At 38.0% G+C, this 19006-nt stretch overlaps 1 protein-coding gene across 5 annotated transcripts in view; it reads right to left on the bottom strand.

Moving 5' to 3' along the window:
- Positions 1–19006, bottom strand: part of LOC145688249 (uncharacterized) — a 277974-nt gene that overhangs the window by 46191 nt on the left and 212777 nt on the right. The gene's annotated exons all lie outside the window — the stretch shown is intronic.

The following is a 19006-nucleotide window of genomic DNA, read 5'->3' as shown; positions in this document are numbered from 1 at the left end:
GTATCTTGATGAGAAGAAAGATGTGCTCGAGGTTAAATGTTTAAGCCAATTTGCTATTGTTAGTCAATTTCTTGCTAGTATTGTTAAAGCATCCCTGTAAACCAATTATTTGAGAAAATTTCATGGAAAATAATCAAGACTTCTAGCTGGACACTCCACCTTACTATCCATAGTGAACGAACACTTTCCAAACTTTCTTTCGAAGTTTTAATTGTTTTTCTAGTATGATATGCAAGATCCTCTTCTGATATTGCAATTCGGGGTCAACACACATACACAAAAGCTGTATTAACTAAATTTTAACACAAAGCTAGTAGTCCCAAATTATCTACTAGTATGTTATTTCAGGACCCAGGGTCCGGTGTTGCGGTTAACAGAGGCCCAAAGTTACTGTTTTGGCACCAGAGTTGGAATTAAAGAACCAAAGGTCGTATCTGCACAGTGCGTAGAAAAAGAAGAAGAAGAAATAAACCTACATGTAAGTTTATTGTGAAACTACGTCTAACAGCCCAGAGAATCAACATAACGTCTAAATCGCACGAACCACGCCAGGAGAAACCTCGGCGTCCTCACCTGCACACTTAGTTTGGAACAAAAGACTTCTTCGTTGCACAATAAACTTACATGCTCGTGTTGCAGGATTTTTTTATGCGGACTGTACATGCACCGCAAGGAAACTTTTTTCTTTAGATCTATCTTTAGAAGTGAATTGCTGTCTCATAATTGTACTCAGTCAAGATTTTGAGATACAGGTTTTCAGTAAGAAGGTATTGAAGAAAATGACATTTTGACCTTACTTAAACATTTTGCAAGACAAGTTTTTGATCTCACTAATTTATACAGGCAAAATGAATTTTCGCTAAGAAACTCCCAAAACATGTTTGTGAATAAGTTCTCTCAAGACTGGAAATTTATCAAATATTAAGTTTTACTCAAGACACGATCTTGACTGGGCATCATCTATGAATACGGCCCTAAGTGGATGCGGAAATAATAACAGCGCCATGCTGTTTCAATATTATATACATACTAGGGATGGCCAGAACCGGTTCCCAAGATAAGGTTTCGGAACCGGGTTTTCGGATCTACCTCTGGAACCGGTTCTGGAATCGGTTCTGAAAACGGGATCTGCAAGAACCGACCGCCGGAACCGGAACTTTGTAGCCATCCCTACGCTAAACCCAAGCTGCTGGCAGGCTATGAACAGTGTGCTGGATGAAATGGTGGAAGCGACAGGCAGGCGCCCAGGCGGCAACCGCTTGTCTCATTTGGCTAAACAAACTGGGTAACTGGCAAACTCATTGGCTAAACAGGCAAACTGACAAACTCATTTGTCTAAACGCCCACTGGTGGACCAAAAGTTTTTTCTGGGTGGCACAAGCGGGTCTGGACGGGAAGGGCACAAGCGCGTGGTTCTCTGAGCAGTGTTTTGAAGATGATGTTTGTGTCTCCTTTACGGGTCTTTGGGGGCTTTCGGATCCAAGTCTGAAACCGGTTCCTAAGATCCGGTTGTGGAACCGGGTTTTTGGATCCTGACCTGGAACCGGTTCCTAAGATCCAGTTCTGGTACCTGGTTTTCGAATTCAGGTCTGAAACGGGTTTCTAAGATACTTTTCTGGAACCTGGTTTTCGGATCAAGGTCTGAAACCGGTTCCGGAACTGGTTCTGAAAGCCGGATATTCAAGAACTGGTTCCTCGGGGAACCGGTTAAGCCAGAACCGGAACTTTGTGGCCATCCCTAAGATTATATATATATATAGGATGTCCATAAAGTCCGTTGCCACCCTCTGTATCTTCGAAACGACTGCGAATATGACAGAAAACACTACCATCATTATTTAAAGAGACTTAAATTTTGAACTATAAAAGGTCCAGCCCGGACACCCCATATAGGGGTACGTGGGATCAACTTGAAAATGTTAAATCGCAAAGGGAGTCGAGTAATGCATCGTTGGAAAGGTCTCGACAAGAGAAATATTTTCTAGACCGTTTCAAGTCCCTATGTTGATCTCATACAAAATGACGGGGTTCACATTTCATTTACATGAAGTCCGTTACTCCCTATATATGGGGGTGTCTGGGGTGGACCTTCTATAGCTTAAAATTCAAGCCGTTTAAAATAATGATGGAAGTGTTTTTGCGTTTTCTCATATTCACAGTCGTTTCGAAGATACAGGGGGTGTGGCAACGGACTTTATGAACACCCTGTAAATAGGGAAAACCGGGGTATTCGCGAACACTAGGATAATGCCAAACACAAAAGTTTACGCCCAAGGACGCTTGTTAGAAAACAGACGATTTTACTGCACGCTAGCGGAGAAACCTGGAAAAGTGTAGCACAAATTTGGTGACAGTTGAGTAGATTGCCTGGAAGAAGACGTTTTGTTGTTTTTGCCGATTCACTTATAACGTTGATTCAACAATCTTGGCATGATAAGTTGGCTCTCATCTTATCTATATTGTTTCAGATAAGGTTATATATTCTCCTATATTTGTGCATTAGTTCTTTGTAATTTTACTAGCCTGTATGCAGTCAATAGTTTCAACTTCAACAATAAAATGATATATTACGGGGAAATGACAGACATAATGTTTGCCATTACCCCGGAGTGAAAATACATGGTGTGAAAAATTATCAAAAAATTTTAAATAGTTTTATTTTAATTGAAAAGTAAGCAATAAGTTAATGAAATTGGTTTGTGAAATAGATCATGTCTTGGGAATAAGCGTTATTAGCTTTATTAAATGAATAGTTTGCTACACTTATTATTTTAAGCCATAAGTAGCCTACTTCATTATTCTATAATCAGTAAGCGTATTTTAGATATCTGATCCTTCATCATAGGCTGCACTTGTTTGCTGTGTGAGATTCACAAAGTGTTTTACAAATTTATTTAGCCTAGTACCATCTATTAGCAGTTAGTCAATTTTGCTCAGCCTATTAACCGCATTTGAGCTTTGGACTAATAAAGAATACTGTCTTTGGGAGCAAAACATTAATGCGTATATCTGTGATTTCAACAATTCCAAATAATGTTTTCATTTTAATGAATATTTTACTTAATGCACCGTTATTTCTGAATTTGTTTCATAAGAGAACATTTTGTTTAGCCTATTACCTATTAGTTTTCAATCATAATAGATTCAAAGATGATGAGATCTGGTCATGTTTCTCATTAACTTGAGTTATGTTTGTAAATATAATTGTTATAAAATATTTAAATACTAAATTTCGGTATAATTACAATGTATTTTAACGCATTTCGCTTTTATCGTAAAGGAAAGTTTAAAGTAAACAGTATGTCTGGATTACCCCGACCACTGGGGCAATCCTGAACATAGGTACACTCATGTTCAAAATGATTGTCGCATATCTGTAACTGTCTTCTTGTAAGAATATAATTTGATAATGATTTTGGAGGGTACTTTTAATACTGATATTATGCATATAATCGGGATCTCTCTCTCTCTCTCTCTCTCTCTCTCTCTCTCTCTCTCTCTATATATATATATATATATATATATATATATATATATATATATATATATATATTACCGAGCGAAGTAGCTCAAGTGGTAGAGCTTTGGCTTCGCATTCTTTTTGGAGGTCGTGGATTCGAATCCCGCTGCTGACCATCCTGACTGAGGTTTTCCGGGTTTCCCTCAGTCCCATTCCTCAGGACTGAGGTTTTCCTCAGGCAAATTCCGGGATGGTACCTACTAAACAGGCTCTGGGCGATACCTTCCCAAATCCTTTCCATTGTTATTGTTGTTGTTGGATATCTAGTGTAAAATGGCCTCTGAGCTGTATCTGGTGATTCTTACATAAATAAAATAAATAAATAAATAAAATAAATATTTGTGGTAAATTTCATAGAAGAAGAATTCTAAATACGAAAATTAGAATGAGTAAACAAAATGTTGCTAAATGGACAAGAAAGTTGTATTTTCGTTTTATTGTTCTTATTTACTGCTGTTTTGACATGAAATTTGTCACATACATGTCTTTGCCTATTATTCACATACTAACATTACAAGAAATACGGTGCGATTCTTTATCAAATTATATTTCTACAGCAACATATTTATAGACATGCGAAAATAATTTTGGACATTAGTGTACATTTTCAAACCATCTCACTGATTTATTGAAAAATGTTAGTTTTGACTTTCGTCTGCACTTTCGTAAACAGGAAAAACTGCAAGCTTTCTATACACAAGAAATCTTAATTTTATCTCTATAAACAAAAGAGTTATTTATAATCAAAGCTTAACAAGTGTTCGTAAATACCCCGGTCTGCTGATGAAAAAATAACCGATAAAATCTACTGATATTTACTCCAGCTAGAAAATAAAGCACGTACTATGCATTTATATTATAAACATTATGCAATGTTATATAATAATCATGTGATAGTGCCGCTTTACGGAGTTACGATGGTAATCCCGTTCTATGTATGTCCAATGAATAAGCACATTAACTGGACAGTTGAGTACTGATGGATAGCTTGGTTCCTTTTGTGGAATCGATTCCTTTCGAATCATTCCAAACAAGGATTTTTTTCCTCCAGATCGAATCCTCTGTTTTCGATAACTTCAATATTTCCGAGTTCCGATGTGTTTCTCCCATATGATTCTTCAACCAAAGTAGTCAAACCACTTTTATCGGTTAAGAAGTTATTGCAAAGTGCTTTTTTCAGTGTTAAGGGAGACTAAGATGAGTAGAAATGATATGAGAGATTGACATGTTTGGAGACATGTTCAGAAGGTTACATATCTCCTGATAAATATATTTAGGAATTTATGGCCATTTAGCCCGTGACATATGACGTTCCTCGGCGAGAACACTATCCAGGGAAGGGGAAGGAAGGAAGGAAGCGACGTGAGAACCATAAGTTAGGTACCACTCTGGCATTTGCCTGGTGTAAATGAGGAAAACCCAGAAAATCCTCATTCATTCTTTGTCTCAGCGCACTTCAACCCATGGACACTCTTCAAAGTGGTGCTAAGCCAACAACGTTTGTCTTCGCGTTCGATTACTTTGCTAGTCATTTCTCAACTCTTCTTTCATTCAGAAAGCGTGGTTGCCAAATCTCAACACTAAAGTCTACCATATTGCTCTTCCTCGTAGACTACATCTCGTTCCCTGCAATCATTTATAAATAATTTATGCTATGTACTTTATTATCTCTCACAATAGTAATTTCCGTTTAATACGAAATAAAATACTTTGTAAATGAAGTTGTTTGACAACTGTACATGAAAACACACCAATGAAGTGTAACTAAAATCATTTCATTCTCCAATTAACCATATGAGATACTTGAATTAACCACTATCTATTTACACCAAAATTCGATAAAGTTGAAGTGGAACCAGGCATGTGTCAAATGGGAAATTGGAGTATAAGCAATTCTAGGCCAAAAGGTTGATATGAACAAGAGTCCAATTTTGAACGATGACTGAAATATGATCATAAATAAAAATGCCACCACCGAGATCAACTCCACTTCATGTTTTGGAAGTAAATAATTTACTGAAATAGAAACTACATACTAGCTGCTAGGTAAACTATCACATTCCCCAACAATTACTGAATAGTAGTTTCGAGGCTCATATATGTTATAATGATTGTCGATTATAAGTGTTATTATCGAGTTTGCAAGTTAGCCAACAAATAACAGCACATATGACACACTCACCGAATTGTCACACGTACAGTGCTGAGAGTGTGTATACTTAGAACAGTGCACATTTGTGATCTCATTTACCAGAGTTGCTTCCGAAGCATTTCACATAAAGTTACCGTACAATCGTACCTTACATGTGGACATTATGTTTATGTACAGGTTTTGTGATGAAAATGCTCACGCGGTTGTTGACACACAGAAACAGAGATGGCGTGAGTCAATGAAAACTTGACCTATGACCCACTGAACCACCATCCAGCGTGACCCACGACTCACTGTCTATCGTGACTTACACTGACCCATCACCCTTCGAAATCCATTGTCATCAACTCTGACCTATGATCCACACCCTCCTCTTCACTGACTAAATAGTTTATACTTGTAATAAAACAAGGCTGTGAAATTATGACTACTCGGTGAATTAATTTCTACGGTCAATCGCTCAAGCACCGCTCTATTACAATACCGGTGGATCTGACCTTTACGATATAAAATGTTCAAGTGTTTCTCATGAGCCATACTGCGATGACTTTCAATTTAAATATCATATATAATTATTTACTGGAAAATAGGATAACATTTGAAAGTCTCAAATCGAAGTAAAGTATACGAACGTAAAGGAAAATAAAAACACTGTAAAATTGGACTGTGTCTCGAAAGCCAAGGAATAAGTCCTATTGTTATTACAATTACAAATATCCAGAAGTGCCTGAAGTTCTTTTCTCACTTAGATATACTCATCTCAGGTAAGTAAATAGAAACAAATGAAAAAGGAAAAAAAATGGAGGCCTTGAAATTAAAATGGAGACAAATTCACCAGTATTCATAATATGATGTCTACAATGCACTGATCCACTCACAAATCTTGACCCACTTAACCCACGACCCATTGACCCACTCCATCTCTGTACAGGAGGACTTTTCCATTACGTAGGTCACTAAATAAAGCAGTGTTTACTAATAAGTTCCGTGCATCGAGAGAAGATGAAACAGTTTCCAGAGTTAAAGTAACTTCTGGATGTAAAACCAGACAATTTGTGGAAGAACAGGAGGAAGTAATTTCCTTGATGCAACAAAGTCTTAACACAAGTACCAGGCATATGTCAACACGTCTGGGTATTCCTCTTACCCGTGTATGGTGGACACTATATGTTACTTTTCACGAACAACCAGTGCAGCACTTACATCCTGTGATCATTCTTCCCATTTTAATTGTGTCGTTCGTTATTAAACAAGTTCCATACATTTTATTTACTAATGAGTCGATCATCACTAGTACTAATGTGAATAATAGTCGTAACAGATACTCTTGGATTCGGGAAAACCCTAACACAACAATTGCCAGGTGATACCAAGACAGATTTTCTATAAACGTGTGGTGTGACATGGTTGGGACATTCTTGTTGGTTCCTCCCTCTTATTCTTCATGAACACGAGTATGCACAGCGGTAACTTCATCTGATACAAAATGATGTGATGAACCAATTAAACGATGTTCCTTCGCACACAAAGCGGAATCTCATCTTGCAGCATGACGGAGCATTGACTCACGCTATTATGTTGACCACTGAACATCTGAATGCCATCTATTTCAATCAATGGATTGGTCGTGGTAGTCTGGATATTTATCCACCTTGTTCTTCTGACCCTACTCCTCTTGATTTCTGTTTTGGGAGGGGATAAAACAGAAGGTTTACCAGTAATGGATGAACACAAGGAATGAATTGCAAGTTCACATAATAAATGTAGGAGTCTGTCTCCCCTCGTAGGCTCGCCTAACTAATACAGGGGTGCATATCTTTAACGAGTTTACGTAACTCGTACACATCGTAGCTAAGCTACATTCTGAGTCCAATGGTACACGCACACCATGATTAGGGGGACTATCACACTCTCCTTCGGTAGGGTCGTTCAAGCAATACGAAACTACTTTTAATTACGATACAGGTACACTGTACATTACCAGATCCAATGGCTGATGTAGACTGTCTCCCTGTAAAGATAAAGATCATTTGGAAGCGGCGGCTTCCCTGGCAGGGACATGGTTCCTAAACCTAGTAATGACAACGAAACTTGAGACGAATGATTCCACTACCTCATTTACTCTTGAGGTACGAGTGTACGTTATAATATTAAGTATTCCATCCCGTACTCAAGAGCACGCAAGAAACGCTCTTTGAGGGCAGTGCCTACATTATTCTCCTGGTAGGGCGTGGATCTGTTCCACTGGGCACACTATCATCCCTTTTTTCACACGTGTTGGAGTACCACTTAGTCTTATCTCCCAGACCCAAGGGCACGACCTTATTCCCCACTTCAGAGGATGGCCGAAGCCTCACCTCTTCCGGTGGGTTGTTGCAAGCTTAATTTTCTGTGTCCATTAAGGGGCAGACATTGGTCATATGCATGTGAGACAGCGCATGTTTCATATACTTCCCATCAGCCTATCTTCCCCTTTAGGCATCCAGATCGCTAAAATTCATGCGGATCCGTAAGTGTTGGAGAGGGTACCTTCTACTTTCTCAGCACGGGTTTGGGATCCACCACAGCGGGATTATGTCTTGGAAGACACAGAGTTCCTCCATCACTTTCACAGCAATCGTACGACGTTCTAGAACTGTCACTGAGGATTTCCTTCCAATCACTGTTCCTCTTTGCCGACGAGACTTTGCCGTGAGTTTCATAGGCCGCATTATATTGGACACTGTCCCTAAGGACACAATCAACACACTTACGCCACATAGGTGGCAACAATTTGCCCTCTTTGAACTCCCCTATTTTAATCTAGCGCCCTCTGCTACTTTCATTACGCACTGGCGTCCTACTGTTCGTTGCGTAGTGCAAAGTTTTCTGTAACACACCACCACCAACAGTCCGGCGCTGCGGTCACCGTCTGGCCATTGTCAACTCAGATATCTAACGTGTTTCCAACTCCAGGTGTCTCCAATAAATTGATAAATATATATGGTGAATCAACAGTCTCCACACAAATTGTCAAAAAGGTGACTAATGTTCATTTTTCCTTTCCTAGCAAGTGAACCAATGAAAAAGAGGTGTCACTAACGAAGGAACTACGGATTGACACCATTTTGTTGGGTGGGAGTTGTACCACCCATAATGTAGTACGTACATTCAATGAAACCCACTGAACGCAGATAACCCATGACACCGTGGCCAAATTTATCAAGAAATTCACTAGTACAGCTCCCATCGCCATCGAACGAAGACCTAGAAGACCAAAGACAGCAACAGATGAAAGTGTGTTAACAATGGTGCTAACAGCAGTGACCAGGAGTCCAATAAAGGAGACTAAAGCAATTCTTGGAAATTGAAGTGCACGAATCATTGGAGCAGCAGTTTTTACAGATATAGAATCGGTCGACATGGTCCGGTGGAGTGACCACCCAGGTTACCAGATCTCACTTCCATGGTTTTCTACTTTAGAGGATACCTGAAATCGATTGTATATCAGAAGAAAATCCGTAATATTAACCATTTTAAAAGTAGAATCGCACAAGCTTGCAATCAAGTAACAGGAGAAACATCGTCACGTGTTCACCAAAATTAGTTAGAGCGCCTATAGTTATGTTTGGACATGGAAAGAAGGCACGTGGAACATATCCTTTAACTGTAGCATAATATAATAATCCCATTTATAAAAAGAAAATAAATATTAGTCATCGTTTTCATAATTTGTATCGAGACTTATTACTCCTCCTACATATTGAAGTGGTCGTTATTTTTCGACTTCCAAGATTTTGAGTCTCACATCCTGCAATAATTCAATGTCAGACCGATTAAATCCATGAGAAAATAAGCTCAATTGCATAATATTAAGTAGTGCCCAAATCGACCTCAAGTTTTGTATACATTTACAATATACAATATCGCGCAGAGGTACCATATAAGTTTGGAACTGCTAGAAGTGACACCATATCTTAGTTAGGGAAAATGAAGGCAGATCAATGTCTATTAATGTATTACACCATCAAGGTAATAATCTTGAAGTATTCCAGATTAGATTCAAATCCAAAATTTTTAAAGAGGAAAGGGGTCATTTAATACAATTTTGGGTAGCTTTTCACACCAAACACACAACTGACGTTATTTCCAACCTACCTCTAACCATTCAGTACTTATTACTTACACAGTATCTATTTATAACCTTACAAGTTTGTTTCTAAACTCAGAAGGCATCTTTACCTCATGTTGCGTATTACAAGTGTATTCAAAGCTTGAAGTGGTTGGGTAACCATATAACATTATTCAACTGAGCACATTTTTCTTATGGTTTACTTCGGTCTGATGTGGAACCATTTTTGGCGGTAAGACTAAAAAAGAACCCTCTGATAACATATTATATATACAAGCAGGCATCATAATTTGAAATACTTGTATAGAGTAGTATTTTCATTTGATTTGTTTATGAGTCGATTATACATTACTCCTTAATCACCTTCTTGTGATTTGTACACTCTTTGTTCGAAAACCTGCTCATCCACCTCTTTTCAAAATATAATCTTGGAATCGTATGTAGGAAAGCATATTGCGAACTGTTACTAATCTTGTCAGTTAAAATTTGATCGAATCTCTTCGACGAATTATTGAAAATAGCATTGTAATAAAATTCGAAATATACAAGGTAGCCAAAGAAGTTCTCAACGGACATTCATATAGCAAATGTCACTCATTTTTAGGTCTCAAGATAATGTCCATCAGGACACAACATGCTTTGCCTCATTGTCGAAGAATTTCCCATGGAGGTTCTTGTCCAGTGAATGGAGCAAATGGAAATTTGATGACCCTAGATCTGGCGAGTATAGTGGATGATACAGTGTTTCCAAGTAACTGGATGGTATCACTGGTCGACATTGCCACATGTGGTCTCTCATTGTTAAGCATCCTTGTGATTAACCAACGCTGGCTCCTTCTATTGTAATGCATGCTGCACCCGTTGCAACTGTTGTGAATACAGATCCGCACTGATGGTGTGGCCTAGTAGTAGGATTTAATAATTCACCATTTAGTAACTAGTCTAATATGATCTTGTGTGGCAGAGGCGGTGTCTTGAGGTGTGAGGAATAGTGTTGCATGATGAAAACTACTGTGTGGAATGTCTGAGAGTGTCATACTGAACACACTTTTCGTTACTCATGAGCATTTGACAATGTCGAGACAGCCGAAACTTGCAGTGCCGAAACAGCAACGACAAACAGGCTGTAACTCTTTGTTCTTTGTTGGGTACATATAATGCGTGGAGTACCTATTTGCTCAACTTGAACACCTGCCGTATGTGTTGCAGGTGATGTTTCATTGTTTCCTCGGAAATTTAGAGCGTTAGGCAAATTTATCATATGTTTGACTCGTATCCTCCTCTATGGCTACCTTCAGAACCTTATTATCCAACACTTGTTATCGCCTACTGCGGGGTTCATAATAAAGGCTCAAATTTCCCGGCCTAAAATTCTAGAAAAACCCCTGGTAGTGCGTACATTCACGGCATCTTTTCCCAACGCCTGATGTATTCGACAACTTGATGTGGCTACTGACAGGCACCTTAAATTCATACAGCAAAGAATTGCAAATGAGTTGCTTTGATACTTCTATTTTTCTTCGATATTGGACGAGTTGCGGTTGTTGTGCGTGCACAACGTTCCCGTGTTGACGCAAGTCAATAGCCGCACAATCGTCAATCCTAAGCCACTTGGTTCCTCCCTGTTATTACTTCACAAGTGGAACGTCAAAAACAGAAAGAACTTTTTGTTACCTTGTAGTTCAATTTGACAAATTATTGGTCCTCCAGAAGTGTCACCCTTATTACTAGGATTAAAACTAAAGCCTTGCAACTATATATGGAAATGACATACTAAAATTTGAGAATTGCAACTAAAGTTGTAGGAAAAATGAATTTAAAACTTTATAGTAAATATGAGAATTAAAACGAACTAAACTAAAAATTATGCTGCATACATATCATGAATCTGTGTTCTTTTCTTTCCGCACCAAAATTCAATTCTTCGTTGCCTAGACTAATTGATATATGATTCTTATAGAAATTTGATTCGAAAGTATTAAGCTTAGAGTATACGAATAAAACAGCAAACAACTTTCTTCATAATTTAAAAAAACTGTCATATGTAACTGAAGAAAGTGAAAGAAAATCTCTGAGGATGGCCAGAAACAAAAATATACCTCTCGAATAGAAGTGAGTACAACAATTTCTCCTCTACCATAAATTACAGGCAGAGATCGTAAAACTTAAAAATAAAATTTTCGTAAGGTCACTTAATAGGTCAGTCGAACAAAGTATCTATCGTGGACATAATTAGTTATGATTTTTTCTTCATAGTATCGTTTAGCTGTCTTCCTCATCAACACACTAAAAGTCATTATTCATCCCATTTGCGTTAAGGATGGAATCTTGAAGAAAATGGCGTAAGAACTGGCATCTCCACTTGGTTTTAACTTATTTTTCAAGAAACGACTGACCTCAGGAAGAAAAACTTACATTATAACATACCTCAGAATTATGAGTTTTATCGGAATGTTGAAGTGTTTTTAGAATTAATGGCCATAATTCAACTCCAAATGTTGTTTTATTTTATGAAATTGAGAGTTTACGATATTTATTGTTTCTTGACGATAGGGGAAATATACTACCATTCCACTCGAACTGCCTCCACTACTACCTATATTTGTGTTTTGTCAATTGAAAACACGGATGCTATGTTTTTGTTCCTTGTAATTTTAATACGATTATGTCGTTAATATCAGGGTTATACCCAAAAGAAACCCAAGGGGCAATGATCTAAGCACCCTTGACAAAATATTACTAAGTGTCGTCATCCAGGGGCTTTGTGGAAAGCAACTTGGCATAGAAATATGCTTGTAGATATCGCTAATGTGGGTATTGTATAATATTTGTGACAGTAGGCGGCTTGTAAGATGTGCTTGTGGATGTTGTATCATTTCATTGCATGTTGAACCGTGGAGTGAAGAATTAATGTGACCGACTGGTGAAAGGAAACCATTATCTTCGGGCGTGAACATGGGAGCAACGAGGTGGCACAATTCGTTGGAGTGTCCGAATCCACGGTCAATATTGTCCATGCAGAGTAGAACACGCTTGGCAGAAATCCATTCTGTCCGAGCGCGACCGTAAATGTCTGGGGAGATTAGCGACCTCTAAACGGTTCCAAACCCGGCAGGAACTGCTACAGGAGTATAATGCAGAACCCAGCTGTCAAATCTCTGAGTGAACTCTGCGACGAGAACTGCATGGTGTAGACATATTCAGTCGCTTCGGAGATACGATCCAGGCTGAATGCCATACTGAAGAAAAATAGCCTGTTCTTAGCCGACGGATCACCGCCACTGGACTAGAGACAAATGGCGACGCATCTTCTGATCAGACGAATCTTGGTTCTATCTCTATTCCAAGTACAGCCGCTCCAGGGTGATCAGATGGGCCGGAGAAGCCTACAAAGCTGATCGTGAGTTTGTGCGAAGGGCTGTACAGAAGGGGGTGGTAGTGTCATATTGTAAGGATGGATTTCGAATGCTGGTGTGTGTCCTTTCAAAGATGTGCTCAACTGTAAAGGAAGTGGATTTTGTCCATTCTGGATAATGAGTTGTTACCATGTGTCCAGTTTCTGCGAGATGGTCATATCCCAGAGTCGCAGTATCAAGACGGCAACTGTATCGTTCACTGAGCCAGGATTGTGCAGTAATGATTTGCTGAATATGAGGTGGACATCCCATATCTCACCCGAACCATGACTTCGCCTGATCTCAATGTTATCGACAAAATTTTGAACATGTTGGAACAGGCCGTAAAGAGGAAAGATCAACATTCCTCCATGTTGGCCGCTCTGCGGAACCAGTTGTTCAAAGATTGAGCCAAATTGGAATTAAATGTCATTTTCTTCAACTTTGCCGGCATGTCACAGAAAATCAACGTTCTAATCTGAGCCCAGGTGATATAACGGTTTATTGAGCAATGGAATAAGCACTTCATATTTTTGTCCGGGAGTTTATATTCAATTGTTTCAGAACAAAACAAATATAGCCACATAGCTTGAAAATGTCACCATGGCGACATAGCATATATTGGGAATTAATCCGTTTTATCCCCGTGATGCCATATGACAACGGAAAACAACATTCAGAAAACCAACGCTAAATATCTGCACATTTACCTTGCTGATTTACTAGTAAAATCTAATTCCTTAACTAGTAATGAACAAAACGAAAAATGTCATTTTTTTATGTTCTTACGTTGTTAGGAAAGTACGTAAACACAATTCACGAAAAACAAATTTTAAAAAATTCGGGATAATAAGGGTTAAAGGTCATACTGAATTAATATCGCAATGACGTATTTAGTACCGTAAGACGGGTTACTTTGCACACCATAAAAGCAATTTTAAAGAAAATCGTATGTAACTTACAAACGTAAAGATTTAGAACACTGTATTTTAAACACATAATAGCTAGATATATATAGGAAAACATTAGTGCAAGTTCATTACTAAACATTCAGTATGACCATAGTTATTGAAATATAAACTTTGGTGCAAAGTAACCCCATAGGCGGGGCAACTTTGCACAACATACAAAAAGCTATGTCCAGCATACGAACATAACGTTTCTGTGCAATGTTTTCCCTTCAGTATTTATAAATTTCACTTCCTACACAAAACTGCATCCAGTCTACAAATATTGATATTAGAATGATGGTACTGGCACCAGTACTTAGTATGAATTATCGATATTTGTAAAGAAAATTATGTATTATCTGGTACCGGCATAAGAACCACATTCTGATAGTTATATACGTCACACAAAAATGCCAACTCAGGAACAGAAAAAAAATCGCTGTGAACTGATTTGCCTTGATTATTCCTTATGTCCAAGAATATCATCCCAACCGTAATCAGTGGAAGATTTACGGGGTTTGGGACTTTCAGGCTGAGGCCAACCAAATTCATGATTTCCTTGTTTAAAAAATCTAATGTTAGTCATTCCTATGCGTATAAGCTGCAAGCCCTCCCCCAAAAACCTAATGATTTCTGTAAAAAAAAAAAAAGAAAAAAAAAAGAAAGAAAAAGAAGCCTTTGTGAATGAAACCCCTCTCAAACTACTTTTCTGGATCCGTCACTGTTCATAACTTATTACCCAACAAGAAATTCATTTCAGCATCTACCTAAGTAGGAAATTTACCTAAATTTGGAATGCAGGAGGTTCCAGTAGTAATAATTTCCTATCTAAGCTGTATTTTGGACCGGTGCAAAGTGACCCCGAGTAGAGGCTGAAACCGTCTTCTCCCAGTTTTACCATTTTATGACTTTAGAACGTTTCACATTTCAATTTCAACTATTGCATCAAAGTCCCATTGTACACAGTAGTATCCTACGAAACTGACTTAATTTTGACGGAAATTCTTCTACATGATATCTTTCATAATTTTGACGGCCTTTACAGTGACTGCTTTCCATACCTCTACAGCAACGAACCCTCCCGGTAATTATAACTGATGTTAACCGCCAACATTATAGCCAAAATACAGTTAGATGTTCTATCTTATGGTGGCAGTTGAAACTTCTTCTTTACTGTTTATGGTTTTGCCGACAGAGAACTGTGAAACTCTTTTCATATTTTGTGCAAAGTAGCCCCCGGTGTGCAAAGTAACCCCGTCTTACGGTATTCTTTTCCTAAGTCAGTAAACAAAGTTTAGGTATGCTCTTCTCGAAAATGTTCTGTGAACACAATGACACCCACTCCAAAATCCCCTCAATACGAACAATTTGTACAAAGCAATTCCACTTCGTTTTCCTGCCATATAAGAATCGTCGACCGAGAGAAAATTTGAGATTTATTTGAAACAAATTTGCTGTAAAATTATAGAAACGCTGTTGGGTCAGTGATATTTATATTGCACTTGCAAGGTATGGAATGATCACCAAGACTTAAAAGGAGAAAACGAATTTAGTACAAATATAGAGTTGATAAGCGCTTGATGTGAGTTATTGTTGGTTAACAAGGATGAAACTATTGGGAATTGATGTGTAATGATTTGACTAGCTGCTATTATTGAAAAGGATAAACAATTTAAAGATATGTTCGGCATCTTTAAAAGGCTCAATTGTTATAACTATGGGATCATTTCTTTGCAATCTTCGCAATGTAAGTAACTAATTTTATTATATGCGATGACAAAGTCTTAGGAGTTGGTTTATTGTCAGTTGAAAATCGTCACTTTCCTCAAGCTGCAGTTTTTATTGAATGTAAACGATATTTTGGAGTATTAAGTAGTTCAGGTGACGAAGCCTTCAGTTCACATGAATATCTCGTGTTATCATCTTTTCTCCACTACTTAGCACGGAATGTCCGAAACAAGACTTCTCGTCTTCTTCCTCAAACATCGTCCTTCTCAGCAGCTTTCTGTAGCAATCTTTTCTTTAGATGCTAGTGTGCTCACTTTTCAAATTTTCCTATACTTTCTTATAGGAAACATATTATCAAATTCTTAACTACATTCTTCCCAAAGGCAAAATTTCGAGAAGTCAAAATAGGATTCAGTTAACCTTAGTTTCTACTTTACAGTAAATACTCGTATGCTTGTAGCTACTACAACACCTGCCTCAAAACTAGCTCGAAATAAAATTAAATGAAAATTTTCAGTTCAACGTCCCACGTTTACGACCTTTAGGTCAAGGGAGGCGGATGATTAAGGCAAATGAATGAATGATGATGAAGGAATTGGTGTAATTGTGGGAGGAAATGGGAGTACCCCGAGAAAATCCACGGACACGATGATGTCCAACACAAACTTTCTTGGCCCGGGATCGAACTAGAAACACTACGCAACAAAGGTAAGCGTTCTACCACCGAGCCACCGCGCCCCTCAAAACTAGCTCGAACAATATATTTCCTTGTATATGCAACGGCTTCCTACAAACATTATGAATGTTAAGCGAATCTTTTATTTTACGATATATATAGTATGGCGCTAAATTCGTTGTACAAAAGCAGAGGAGTGATTCCTGAGAGTAAAACAAACAAGGCTCCAATAAATATAGTACGAAAACCCCATCGTTTGCGTGTTATAGGCTGCCGAAAACATGAAAATATGAATTTTAAAGTTCCATAGTTCCAAAACTATGGGACCTATTGTAGTCGGGTCAAGACTTGACTTAGGAACTAGTATGTGCTCTATCCAAAAGTACATGTTTCAGATTCCTAAGGTACTCACGCAACAATTTTTATGGACATATTCTAGTTGGAGAGTATTTTATATCATAGGCCCGTAGTCAAACTCACACTATAAAAATTGTTGTGGAAGCACCTCAGGATTCGGAACACGCATTTCTGGATAGGGCACATACTAGTTCCTAAGTGAAGTCTTGACCCGACCAACGTAAGTCCTATAGTTTTGGAGCTATGAACCTTTAAAATTCATTTTTTCATGATTTCGGCAGCCTATAACACGTAAACGATAGGGTTTTCGCCCTATGTTTATTGGAACCTTTCTGTTTGTTTTACTCTCAGGAATCACTCCTCTGCTTTTGTACAACGAATTTAGCGCAAAAACTATATATATATATTCCTCCAAGACCTTACCTATAGAGTGATTAAGTTTACATTCAGTTTTTCATCACAACAAATAAACCATCTTTTACAACTTATAACTATTTTGCTTAGAATAAAACACGAAAATGGCAGCCTATTACAGAAAATGTTGTATAAATATACATATGACGAAATTATATATTACATTTATATGTTCTTGGTATTCTTTATTGTAGTTTCAACAACACGAAGTACCAAATTATCGACAAGAAATTATGTTTGTGTCTTCGTACTTCTTGAACCACATGATCGATCTCGATCAAATTTTCAACATGGATGAGGTTCGGGCCTGGGATGGATTTTACCAATTCACTTCGACGGTACAATTTAGGGGGCGGGATATTTAAAAATGGTGAAAAATGGCCGATATTAGTATCGAATCCATAGTTTTTGGGATAACTGAGAAGCACAGTGACACTTCCGATGCCGTTTAAATCCAGATTCAGCCCTTTATGTCCAAAATGAAACGTATTCTTCCCGTGTGAAGAATGGGTATTCTGCAAGTCCTTTCTAATTATAGGAGGTAGTCAAAATATATCAACATAATAACCACACTCCAAATACTTTAACTTTATTAGTCAATAACAAATGCAATAACTCACGTCATGCACTTTGCAACTCTGTAGTTGGACTCAATTCATGCTGCAATTTTAATTAAGGGCTACTGTTCCGAATGCCGTATATCAATGTGCCAACAAAGAATTCTTTCAGAAATTTTCATCTACTTTCAGACTTATTTCATCTATTTTCCTTTAACAACAGCTTTCCAAAGATATGCTACTTGATCCTCCTTGTCGTTTGGAAACTTTGAGTAGGACCTTGTCTGGGACCCTATGGAGGACCCTGGGACAAATATTTTTAGTTTCAATCATTGTACTTTTGAAATGATGACACGTGTATTTTGCTGTTTTGGCATCTGTCTCACTGTTTCAGGATTTTTTGGGGGTGGCCATAAACTTTACAATGACGTTTTGCTGCCATTTTGACCCTCCTCCATTTTGCACAGCGTAATTTTTAGAGTGTCCAGACCTGTTCCGTCTTCTTTCATTTTCCAACACGTTTCCAACAACGTGTTACTTTGACCCCCTTACCATTTGCAATTTTTGAGTTGGACCCCACCTGGAACCCTGTGGGTTCCCCTGGGACAACATTTTTTCTTTAATACGTTGTACTTTTAAAATGATCAAATACGTGTTTTCCTGTTTTCGCATCTGTTTCACCGTTTGCTATTCTAGGGGTGGAAACGGAATTTCTGGACACCCTGTATATTCATGTAACTCGCACTGTATATGCATTCGGAAAAATTTTATTACAATTTCGTGATAGGTGTCATTAGTTCTTTCGATTGGCGTATAAGCCATCTTCCACTTCGATATATAATCTCCCTCTCTTCCCTTGTTAGCTCCGAAGGGGTGGTAGCAAGGTTACTCTCCGGAAGTATGTCTACGAGAAACACTGGTACTAACAGCGCTTTTTCTTTCGCTTATTGCATAACTTAAATAAATCTCAATCTTCTTCTGGATAATTGTTGTTACCTGAAAGAGAAGTAAAGTCGAGTTGTTTAATATTAATCATGGCTGTATTCAGGAAACTTTGAGGGTCCGAAGCCAGTTCCATTCTCATGATATTTTCAAGGGGAGTATACCAGAATTTTATGTACAAACTTAGAGAATACTAAATGTGTT

The sequence above is a fragment of the Thermobia domestica genome, chromosome 6, assembly GCF_964235325.1.
Source record: "Thermobia domestica chromosome 6, izTheDome1.hap1.1, whole genome shotgun sequence".
NCBI lineage: Eukaryota > Metazoa > Arthropoda > Insecta > Zygentoma > Lepismatidae > Thermobia > Thermobia domestica.
This window is presented reverse-complemented; position numbering and strand designations above follow the sequence as displayed.